Source organism: Ranitomeya variabilis, chromosome 2, assembly GCF_051348905.1.
Source record: "Ranitomeya variabilis isolate aRanVar5 chromosome 2, aRanVar5.hap1, whole genome shotgun sequence".
NCBI classification, from domain to species: Eukaryota; Metazoa; Chordata; class Amphibia; order Anura; family Dendrobatidae; genus Ranitomeya; species Ranitomeya variabilis.
Window position 1 is genome coordinate 237,843,375 of NC_135233.1, and position 12,886 is coordinate 237,856,260.

At 47.0% G+C, this 12,886-nt stretch overlaps 1 protein-coding gene across 4 annotated transcripts in view; it reads left to right on the top strand.

The window, feature by feature from the left end:
* The window catches only part of LOC143805198 (ficolin-1-B-like), a 160,049-nt gene that overhangs the window by 61,348 nt on the left and 85,815 nt on the right, over window positions 1-12,886 (top strand). The window lies entirely within an intron of this gene.

Below are 12,886 nucleotides of genomic sequence, written 5' to 3' on the forward strand. Positions count from 1 at the left end.
TCTGCATAAATTTCAGCCTGTTTTCCCTTTCTCAGAGGTAATATGGGAATGCGAGAAACAAAGTGATATCGTGATACATAAAATACTCCAAGATGCCTGGTGAATCTAATTTCCTTTGAGACATGTTTCAGTTACATTCACACTTAGGGTATGTGTCCACGTTCAGGATTGCATCAGGATTTGGTCAGTATTTTTCATCAGTATTTGTAAGCCAAAACCAGGAGTGGAACAATTAGAGGAAAAGTATAATGGAAACATATTCACCACTTCTGCATTTATCACCCACTCCTGGTTTTGGCTTACAAATACTGATGTAAAATCCAGACCAAATCCTGATGCAATCCTGATCGTGGACACATACCCTCATACAGCCCTCTTTGGAAATTCAGAATTTTATTACATTTTCTAAAGTTTCTAGTTTTTGTCATGAACAAATAAAACAAGAACAAAGTAAATATCTGAACACAACTAATATAACAAGTTGTTTATTCAGGACAAAATGACACTTTTACTGACTGCTGCAGTCTCCGAATTATTCACCCCTTCATAACAAGCGTCTTTAGCACTTACCAGAGCCCCTCTGGCTGTTATGACCTGCTGCAAACATGATACATAGCCATACTACCAAGTTCACTACAGGCTTGAGCGAGCAACTGCCATGCTTCACTATAAACTAGGAGTGAAGCAGCCATATGTAAAAATTCATTGAGCTTTATTAAGTACATATACAAAAAAAATGACAAACATGATTAAAAGATGTTAAAACAGAAGTAGGCTTTACCAAGAGTGCCAATATACAGAAAGTCACTAATCATAAATTGAATATATTAGAGTAAATAAATAGATGTATGTCATAGCTAATAAGGGTGTCCCTGTACAGCCTATAGATGGGAAAACAGTATGTATAACAATATGAATAGTAGGCAGAGTCCTTCTACTAATATACATACATTGCATTAGTCATCCGCTACACTCGTATATCTCTATGAATCCCATAAGAGACAAGGCAAACCCACGGTAAAGTCATACCAGAGAAGAACACCCCTTAACAAGCTGTACAGGGACATGTTTGTGTAATAGATGCAGGGCCGCCATCAATGCATTACTGCCCTTACTGCTGTATGAGGCCCAGCAGGCGGAAGTAAAGATGGGGTCCTGAGCCCCCCTCCCTCTTGTGCTTCTGCTCACCGGGCCCCAGGGTATTGTGCGTCAACACAGAGAGATTTCTTGGAGCTTGTGGCCATCAAAATTGAATGGCCATCCAGCTCCAAGGGAGTCTCTCCACCTCGTCTGTGAGGCGCTGGTGACAATGCATATACAATGATGTCATCGCGTACACGCCGGCATGTACACACGCCACTCGCCAGGAGGACAGCAGAAGTGGAGCTGCAGGGGATTGTATGAAATGTAAGTATGAATAACTTTTTAAATTATAATGAACTGAGGATGTTGGAAAGAGCAAATGATGAACTGAGTGTGGGGGAGAGCAAATGATGAATTGAGGGTGTGGGGGGAGAGCAAATAATGAAATGAGGATGGGGAGAGCAAATGATAATGAATTGAGGTGGGCAAATGATGAATTGAGGGCGGGGGAGAGCAAGTGATGAGTTGGGGTTGGGGGGAGAGCCAATGATAACTTGTGTTGTGAATTCCGTCTGGGCTCCCTCTGGTGGCCTTTAGCGATACTGCGGGTCTGGAGCTGGGCTCAGCTGCCTCATTTCCTGCTATGCTGGTTCCTATTTAACTCCACCTGGACCTTTACTTGTTGCCTGCTGTCGTTGTATTCAGTACTGGTTCTGACCTCTCCTGGATTTTCCTGGTGACCTGTCTATTTCTGAGAAGCTAAGTCTTGCTAGTTCTTTTTGCTCATTGTTTCCTTGAAAATGTTTCTCAGTATATGATGTGTTCAGTCCAGCTTGCTTATATGTGATTTTTCGCTTGCTGGTAGCTCTGGGGAGCAGAGTGCGCCCCTCACATCGTGAGTCGGTGTGGGGGTTCTTGTACTTTCTGCGTGGATAGTTTTTGATAGTTTTTGTACCGACCGCACAGATTCCTGCTATCTTCTGTCTATTTAGTGTTAGCGGGCCTCATTTGCTTAAACCTGTTTTTCATTCCTACGTTTGTATTTTCCCCTTAACTCACCGTTATTATTTGTGGGGGGCTGTCTAAACTTTCGGGTTATTTCTCTGAGGCAAGTGAGGCTTTGCTTTCTCTCTAGGGGTAGCTAGTTTCTCAGGCTGTGAAGAGGTGTCTAGGTTTTTAGGTAACGCTCCACGGCTGCCTTTAGTGTGTGTGGATAGGATCAGGATTGCGGTCGGTATAGTTCCCACATCCCCGGAGCTTGTCCTACTATTCAGGTTTACCTATCAGGTCAGTTTGGTGATCCTACCACCGGATCATAACAAACTTGATGATGAGGGGAGAAAATAATGAATTGAGGGTGGGGTACAGCACATGACAATGAGTTGAGGGTGGGTGACAGCAAATGATGAATTGAGGGTGGGGGGAGAGAAAATGATGAATTAACAATGGGGTAAAGCAAATGATAATGAATTGAGGGTGGGAGAGAGCAAATGATGGTGAATTGATTGTGGGGTACAGCACTTGATGATGAATTGAGACTAGAGATGAAGGCCAGCAAATGATAATGAACTGAGGGTGAATGGAGAGCAAATAATGAATTGAGTGTAGGGGAGAGCAAATGATGAATTGATGGTGGATGGGTGGGAGGGCAAATGATTTACTGAGTGTGTGGGAGAACAGTTGATAGTGAATAGAGGGTAGGAGAGAGAGAGGACATGACATAATGAATTGGGGTAGAGGTGAGCATGTAAATATAATGAAGTGGGGAGCGGGAGATACAGAGAAGGGGGCGTTGAGGATGCAGGAGTGTGTCTGGTAATACATTGGGGGAAAGAATACAGGTTCTAATTAGTTTATATATTTATTTGGTGGGGAAAGTCGCTATTTATAGTTAGTGGGGCACAGTGGTGGATTACAATTTATATTTGTAATGATGGGTTACATAATGACTAATTATATATTAATGGTGGGTGCAGGTCTGTATTCAGCTGCTCAGTGTGGAAGGTGGGGAATGTTCTTTGGAAGCGGGGCTCTAGATGACTGTGTGCTATTTTATGCAGAGATGAGTCCTGGCTGGAAGAAGTGATGGTGGTCTGCATTGGATGAAGAAGGAAAGCGAAGATGAAGGACTTCAACTAGAGATGTCACAGATGAGTCAGTGTGTTACCTGTACACTGACACTATACACTGTATACTATGTACAGAGCTCCTGTGTATAATGGCACTTATGGTAACATTAGTATTGTGTTTTTTTTATTAATGACCAATATTATAATATTCGACTACTATGTAGTGGTATTATATGATCTTGTCATGGTGTAGAAGTATTTGTCCCTTGTATGTGGTATTATTCGGTCACTATGTGGTAGTAATATGTAATCTGATCATGGTGTGGCAGTATTTGGGCATTGTATGTGATATTATTCGGTCACTATGGGGGGGGTAATATGTGGTCCGTCAATGGTGTGACGGTATTTGTGCCTTGTATGTGGCATTATTGGTCATATTAAAAATATGTATGTGACTCATGACCTTGGGATTTTCCGTTTTTCCGTGTTCGTTTTTCACTCCCCTCCTTCCCAGAGCCATAACTTTTCTATTTTTCAGTGAATTTGGCCATGTGAGGGCTTATTTATTGCGAAACAAGTTGTACTTTTGAACGACCATTGGTTTTAGCATGTCGTGTACTAGAAAACGGGAAAAAAATTCCAAGTGCGGTGAAATTGCAAAAAAAGTGCAATCCACACTTGTTTTTTGTTTGGCTTTTTTTGCTAGGTTCACTAAATGCTAAAACTGACCTGCCAATATGATTCTCCAGGTCATTACAAGTTCATAGACACCTAACATGACTAGGTTATTTTTTATCTAAGTGGTGAAGAAAAATTCCAAACTTTGCAAAAAAAAAAATAAAAAATGTGCGGCATTTTCCGATACCCGTAGCGTCTCCATTTTTCATGATCTGGGGTCGGTTGAGGGCTTATTTTTTTGCGTGCCGAGCTGGCGTTTTTAATGATACTATTTCGGTGCAGATATGTTCCATTGATCGCCCGTTATTGCATTTTAATGCAATGTCGCGGCGACCAAAAAAAGTGACTCTGGCGTTTAAAATTTTTTTCTCGCTATGCTGTTTAGCGATCAGGTTAATGCTTTTTTTTTATTGATAGATTGGGCGATTCTGAACTCGGCGATACCAAATATGTGTAGGTTTGATTTTTTTTTTAATTGATTTATTTTGAATGGGGCGAAAGGGGGGTGATTTAAACTTTTATATTTTTTTCACATTTTTTAAACTTTTTTTTTACTTTTTCCATGCTTCAATAGCCTCCATAGGAGGCTAGAAGCTGGCACAACTCGATCGCCTCTGCTACATAGCAGCGATCATCAGATCGCTGCTGTGCAGCAGAAATGCAGGTGTGCTGTGAGCGCCGACCACAGGGTGGCACTCACAGCTAGCCGGGATCAGTAACCATAGAGGTCTCAAGAACCTCTATGGTTACAATGCAGAAGCATCGCTGACCCCCGATCATGTGACGGGGGTCAGCGATGCGCTCATTTCCATCCGCCCGGCCGGAAGCGCCGGTTAAATGCTGCTGTCAGCGTTTGACAGCGGCATTTAACTAGTTAATAGCGGCGGGTGAATCGTGATTTCACCAGCCGCTATTGTGGGCACATGTCAGCTGTTCAAAACAGCTGACATGTCCGGCTTTGATGTGGGCTCACCGCCGGAGCCCTGCATCAAAACGGGGGATCTGACCTCGGACGTACTATCCCGTCCGAGGTCAGAAAGGGGTTAAAGAAAAATACACCTAAAAAGATTGGATATTTTAAGAAATGTTTAATAGGTTAGAGTAGGGTGCTGCCAAAAGACTCTACCTAGTTGTGGTGGTGGTGGTTTAAAAAATCTTTTGGCCAAAACAAAAGCTGCTGGTTATGTGCGGTGGAGTAGGGAAAATAAGTATTTGATACACTGCTGATTTTACAAGTTTTCCCACCTACAAAGAATGGGGAGGTCTGTAATTCTTATCGTAGGTACATTTCACCTGTGAGAGACAGAATATAAAAATAAAAACCAGAAAATCACATTGTATGATTTTTAAATAATTAATTCGCATTTTATTGCATGATATTAGTATTTTATACAACAGAAAAACAGAACTTAATATTTGGTATAGAAACTTTTGTTTGCAATTACAGAGATCAGACGTTTCCTATAGTTCTTGACACAATGCAGCAGGGATTTTGGTCCACTCCTCCATACAGATCTTGATCCAGATGAAAATTGTAGTGTGTTTTCTAAGCAGTAAGACTTTGTCCACTATTTATCTTGAGGATGATTCTTTTTAATTTTCCATGTACAGTGGGTATAGAAAATATTCATACCCCATTTAAATTTTTCACTCTTTGTTTCATTGCAGCCATTTGGTAAATTCAAAAAAGTTAATTTTTTTCTCATTAATGTACACTCTGCACCCCATCTTGACTGAAAAAAAACAGAAATGTAGTAATTTTTGCAAATTTATTAAAAAGAAAAACAGAAATAACACATGGTCATAAGCAGGGGTGAACCTAGCCTCTCTGCTGCCTGAGGCGAAAGGAAAAATGGCGCCCCCCCCCCCCCCCCCCCCCCCCCCCACACACACACATCCCTCCACCGAACCCGGTAATCGCCGCTCACAGTAGCATACCAGCAGAGGTTTCCGGCACCAGGGGCAAGAATTCAGTTTGGTGCCCCCCCAGGACATATGCGATTTGCACACTCAGTCATGTACCCACGAGCTCCTCTCCCTAATGCTCTCAATGTTCAGTGAAAAACTGAGAGAAGCGGGAAGAGAAGCTCGTTGTCACAGGACCATGAGTATGAAAATCGCATATGAGTGACGCGTCCATGTGACGACTGGAACCTGCAGAGCTGAATCCTGACATCGCAGCTTCTGAATTCTCACAACTAATGCACTGCACACATTTAGGATTCTCCCTGGCCGGTGGACAGTCATGTCAGCACAAGCATGCGATTTGTATACTTCTGACCACATTCCGACTAGACGTGCCTGGCCTCACTCAGTTCATTTTCATAGAGTGAGGCCACACATGTCTAGTCAGCATGTGACCGCATGTATGTAAATCACCAGCACCAGAGAATCCTGACAGCGTGCAGTGTGCACTGTGAGAATTCAGAAGTCTTCAGTCACAAAGAATGACTGCAGACTCATCACAAACCTGGACATCCCCTTTAATGCTCCTAACATAAATAAAAACATGAGTTAGTTAGTATCACAAATAACATTTACATCCAGGTACCTTATAGATGATGTTGTCTCTGGAGTCGTTCTCCTTTTCTTCATCTTATCCAGACCCCATGATGAGTTTTCTCATCCACAGCCGTCTCTGCAGACTTCCATCTTCTCCGCTCTTTTGCAGAAAGTCTCCACATGATGCCCTTAGAGATACAAGTGTCATTATAATGCTCCTGAATGAAAAATTGCCCCTCACTATATTGTCTGCACAAAATATGACCCCCACACTGTCCCTCTTATGGTACATGCTCTTTACACTGACCTCTCCTTTCTATACACACTGTGTCCCCCCCTATAGGGCCTAGTATTTATACTCCATATTTATACTCCATCCTCCCACCCTGTGTGCGTGGCTCCCCCATCCTCCCACCCTGTGTGCGTGGCTCCCCCATCCTCCCACCCTGCGTGCGTGGCTCCCCCATCCTCCCACCCTGCGTGCGTGGCTCCCCCATCCTCCCACCCTGCATGCGTGGCTCCCCCATCCTTCTCCCCTGCGTGCGTGGCTCCCCCATCCTTCTCCCCTGCGTGCGTGGCTCCCCCATCCTTCTCCCCTGCGTGCGTGGCTCCCCCATCCTTCTCCCCTGCGTGCGTGGCTCCCCCATCCTTCTCCCCTGCGTGCGTGGCTCCCCCATCCTTCTCCCCTGCGTGCGTGGCTCCCCCATCCTTCTCCCCTGCGTGCGTGGCTTCCCCATCCTTCTCCCCTGCGTGCGTGGCTTCCCCATCCTTCTCCCCTGCGTGCGTGGCTCCTCCATCCTTCTCCCCTGCGTGCGTGGCTCCCCCATACTTTTTCCCTGTCATACTCACCTCTCACCGGGCGGCGCAGAACTTCCCGGCATCTCTGCAGCGTCTTCCTTCCTGTCTTCGGCGGTCACATGGTAGCGCTCATTAAGGTGATGAATATGCGCATATTCATGACCTTAATGACGGTACCATGTGACCGCTGAAGACAGGACGCACTGCCGGCGCTGAGACGGAGTTGCAGCCACCGCTGGAGGAAGGTGAGTATTATGTCTTCAGGGAGGGGGGCAGGAGGGAGGAGGGGGGGCGGGCACTTGACCCCGGAGTTTAAAAAAAAACAAAAAAAAAACCTAGCAGCGCAAATCCAGTTACAGAATCTGCCGCCCCCTCTCTTCTGCCGCCTGAGCCAAAGAGCTCAAGTCGCCTCATGGTAGCGGCGTCAGTGCACGCAATTTATAAAAGAGAATATTTCAGTGTTACTAGGGATCAAAAACATAAGAGCCACCTTCACAGAATGCAGCCTTAGTCCTGCTGAAGGTGGCTCTATTACCTTAATAGGCCCTGGGGGGGGTGACAGGTTCCCTTCAATAATTTAATTATAAGCAATGTATTCTTATAACATAGAATGCAGCCCGTGGTTAATGTATTGTTATACTTGTTAGGGGGCAGACTGACTGACGTATTTCTCATGTGAGGATCACATCGCAGTCCTCGGACTGACCGTCGGCTCTCCTGGCCTGAGGCTGACAGTTGCATAGTAATCTATCACGCCGTCAAGCTTATGTCAGGAGAGGTGTCGGGCCAGTCCGAGGATAGCAATGCGATCCTCGCATGAGTTATACAGTGTCTGTCTGTGCCCTTATGTTAATACTTATCCTTGTTATAGTAATATTAACCTTCTTTGCTATGCTTGTTTAACTAATACTTATAAAAGACCCAGCTCGCAATAATAAAAAGCCCCCGACCTCCCCATCTCCAGCCCCCAAGACAGCAACTATTAGGGTAGGTTTCCAAGGGGCGTATTGCTTGGGTTTTTGCTGGGGATTGGACGCTGTGTACATCTGCAGCATCGAAACCGCAGCGTCCAGATGTTACAGCATAGTGGAGGGGATTTTATGAAATCCCATCTCCACTATGTGTACATAGACGCAGGTGGCAGACCTACGTAACCGGACATGTGGCGCGTCTTTCTAGACAGCAGCATGTCTATTTATCTTGTGGAGATGCTCCGTCTCCACAAGATAAATAAAACAGTCTATGAATAGGATGCGGTGATTCCACCTGTGTTCAATGAATATATGCGGAATCACTGCGCGTACAACAGGGGGCAGCGCTTTGGGTGGAGCGGGGTATCTGCTGCATCCAAAGCGCTGCCAATACACCTCGAGGACACATACCCTCACATATGATGGAGTGAATATCTCATAACATTAAACAGTATAATAATAATCAGCCCCCCAGTGCCCCCTCACCCACGTCAGCCCTCACAATACCCTCAAACTCTCCCATTCACCCCCAGTACCCTGTCCCCCTCCCACAATACCCCCATCCTCTCTCATTCACCCCCACAGTGCCCTGTCCCCCTGCACACCCACAATAACCCCCATCGTTTCACATTTACCCCACAGAGCCCCGTCCTCCTCTCCCACTTCAACCCCTACAATACCACAATCCTCTCACATTCACCCCCACAGTGACCATGATATGCCTAAATCGAATTACTCTAATAAATTCCATCCCCACTTACTGATGACGTTTTCAGGCAGACAGTGAGGAGAACCAGGAAGTGTCCAGATAGATGCAGGGAGGAGGGCACTAGGACCCAGCGTGCCTCAGCCAAACCAAGCGTGCACACTGACTGCACAGCCAGAAGGTAACTGCAGCTGCTGCCGCCAGCCAGGAAGATACTCCTCAGGTGAGACCACATTGCACTCTGTATGGAGGGAGGCTCTGCAGCCGGCATTGTGCTGCTCTCTCCCTGACACCTCAGACTCGGCAGTGGATCTCCCGGAGGGCCCCTTCAGGTGACTGGGCCCGGGGCAATGGCCCCCTCTGCCCCCCCAGTAGCTATCCTACTCATACCTCCCAACTTTTGAAGATGGGAAAGAGGGACAAAGTTTGCGGCGCGCTTTGCGCGCCGCGGCAAATTTTAGGCCACGCCTCTGACCACACCCATTCATAATTAGTCACACCCATATCCACATCCCAACCACACCCATTTAGCACTGCCGATCACACTGTTTCATATACAATAATTATAAACAAAAAAATATGGCCACACAGTGCCCCATACTGTATAATGGCCACACATGATGCTCCATACTGTACGATGACCACACATGACGCTCCATAATATATAATGACCACACATGACGCTCCATAATATATAATGAACACACATGACGCTCCATACTGTATAATGAACACACATGATGCTCCATACTGTATGACCGCACATGATGCTCCATAGTGTATAATGACCGCACATGATGCTCCATACTGTATAATGACCGCACATGATGCTCCATACTGTATGACCGCAAATGATGCTCCATACTGTATAATGACCGCACATGATGCTCCAGACTGTATAATGACCGCACATGATGCTCCAGACTGTATAATGACCGCACATGATGCTCCATACTGTATGACCGCAAATGATGCTCCATACTGTATAATGACCGCACATGATGCTCCAGACTGTATAATGACCGCACATGATGCTCCAGACTGTATAATGACCGCACATGATGCTCCAGACTGTATAATGACCGCACATGATGCTCCAGACTGTATAATGACCGCACATGATGCTCCATACTGTATGACCGCAAATGATGCTCCATACTGTATAATGACCGCACATGATGCTCCAGACTGTATAATGACCGCACATGATGCTCCAGACTGTATAATGACCGCACATGATGCTCCAGACTGTATAATGACCGCACATGATGCTCCAGACTGTATAATGACCGCACATGATGCTCCAGACTGTATAATGACCGCACATGATGCTCCATACTGTATAATGGCCGCACATGATGCTCCATACTGTATAATGGCCGCACATGATGCTCCATACTGTATAATGGCCGCACATGATGCTCCATACTGTATAATGGCCGCACATGATGCTCCATACTGTATAATAGCCGCACATGATGCTCCATACTGTATAATGACCGCACATGATGCTCCATACTGTATAATGGCCACACATGATGCTCCATACTGTATAATGACCGCACATGATGCTCCATACTGTATAATGACCGCACATGATGCTCCATACTGTATAATGGCCGCACATGATGCTCCATACTGTCTAATGACCGCACATGATGCTCCATACTGTATAATGACCGCACATGATGCTCCATATTGTATAATGACCACACATGATGCTCCATACTGTATAATGACCGGACATGATGCTCCATACTGTATAATGGCCACACATGATGCTCCATACTGTATAATGACCGCACATGATGCTCCATACTGTATAATGACCGCACATGATGCTCCATACTGTATAATGGCCGCACATGATGCTCCATACTGTCTAATGACCGCACATGATGCTCCATACTGTATAATGACCGCACATGATGCTCCATATTGTATAATGACCACACATGATGCTCCATACTGTATAATGACATACAGGCACGCAGCTCACACACAGGCACGCAGCTCACACGCACGCAGCTCACACACGCACGCAGCTCACACACGCACGCAGCTCACACACGCACGCAGCTCACACACGCACGCAGCTCACAAACACATGCAGCTTTGACACAAATGCATCACACACGCAGCCATCACACACACACGCAGCCATCACACATACACACGCAGCCATCACACACACACACACACACGCAGCCATCACACACACATGCAGCCATCACACACACACGCAGACATCACACACACACACGCAGCCATCACACACACACACGCAGCCATCACACACACACACGCAGCCATCACACACACACACACACGCAGCCATCACACACACACACGCAGCCATCACACACACACACGCAGCCATCACACACACACAGCCATCACACACACACACAGCCATCACACACACACACAGCCATCACACACACACACACACACACAGCCATCACACACACACACACACGCAGCCATCACACACACACGCAGCCATCACACACACACGCAGCCATCACACACACACGCAGCCATCACACACACGCAGCCATCACACACACACACGCGCGCAGCCATCACACACGCAGCCATCACACACGCAGCCATCACACACGCAGCCATCACACACGCAGCCATCACACACACAGCCATCACACACACACAGCCATCACACACACACAGCCATCACACACACACAGCCATCACACACACACAGCCATCACACACACACAGCCATCACACACACACACGCAGCCATCACACACACACACACACGCAGCCATCACACACACACACACGCAGCCATCACACACACACAGCCATCACACACACACACCCAGCCATCACACACGCAGCCATCACACACACACACGCAGCCATCACACACACACACGCAGCCATCACACACACACGCAGCCATCACACACACACAATCTCCTCTGTGATGCAGGGGCGGCTGATGTCCATGTGCAGCTCTCTGCTGAAGTCTTCAGTCTCCTGCTCACAGCTCTGCACTATCCCGGCACCTCCCCCGTCTCTCCTTCTCTGCCGGGATAGCAGCTAAGAGCAGAAGCCGGAGCTCCGTGCACACACAGCCAGAGGTAGTGAATCGCTGACCTTTCTTCTTGATTGCTGCAGGCTCTCTCCTTCAGCGTGGCAGCGCCGCACAGGGGGCGGGAGGGGGGGGGGGGTGTTGCGCGGGCGGTCAGGAGGCAGCTTTTATAAAAAAAAAAAAAAAAAACAGGCTGGCTCTCTCTACATCCCGGAAGTGGGCGGGGCTTCACCGGCGGCCGCAAATTCGGGATTTTAAATGCCCGAAGCGGGACAGCGGGACCCCGGTGCCAAAGCGGGACTGTCACGCTGAAATCGGGACGGTTGGGAGGTATGATCCTACTGGTCTGCAGGGATTACAGGGAGAGTCGGCAACAGCACCACGTGTTCTGACCGCCGCTCTGCCGCCCCCTGGCTTGAGGGATGAGCTGCCGCCTGAAGCAAAGTCCTCAACTTGCTTCATGATAGCAGCGCCCCTGGTCATAAGGGTATGTTCACACGTTCCTGATTTCAATCCTTTTTTTTGAGGACTAAAACCGCAGCTCTTGGCAGAAAACGCAGGTGCGTTTTTTGATGCGTTTTTTGATGCGGTTTTTTATGCAGTTTTCTCTGCAGATTGTGTTTGACACAAATAAAGCTTTAACTGCAGTGGGGGGGAAAAAAAAAAAGAAATGATGTCATTTCCTTGTCCAACCCTTTTCTTCTTCCATCCTCCATTTTGGGACTAAACACCAAAATGAGTTGGACGTGTTTTGAATGACAGCGCTCCGCAGAGTGCTGAGCGTAGGCCAGATCACAGCCCGCGGATCCAGCTCTATCCAGCTATTTAAGTCTACGTTCACATTTGCGGTCGGACGCCGCAGCGTCGCCGCATGCGTCATGCGCCCCTATATTTAACATGGGGGCACATGGACATGCGTCGCACTTGCGTTTTGCGCCGCATGCGTCACTGCAGCGCACGCATCCGGGCGCAAAGGACGCAGCAAGTTGCATTTTTGCGGCGTCCAAAATCAATCAAA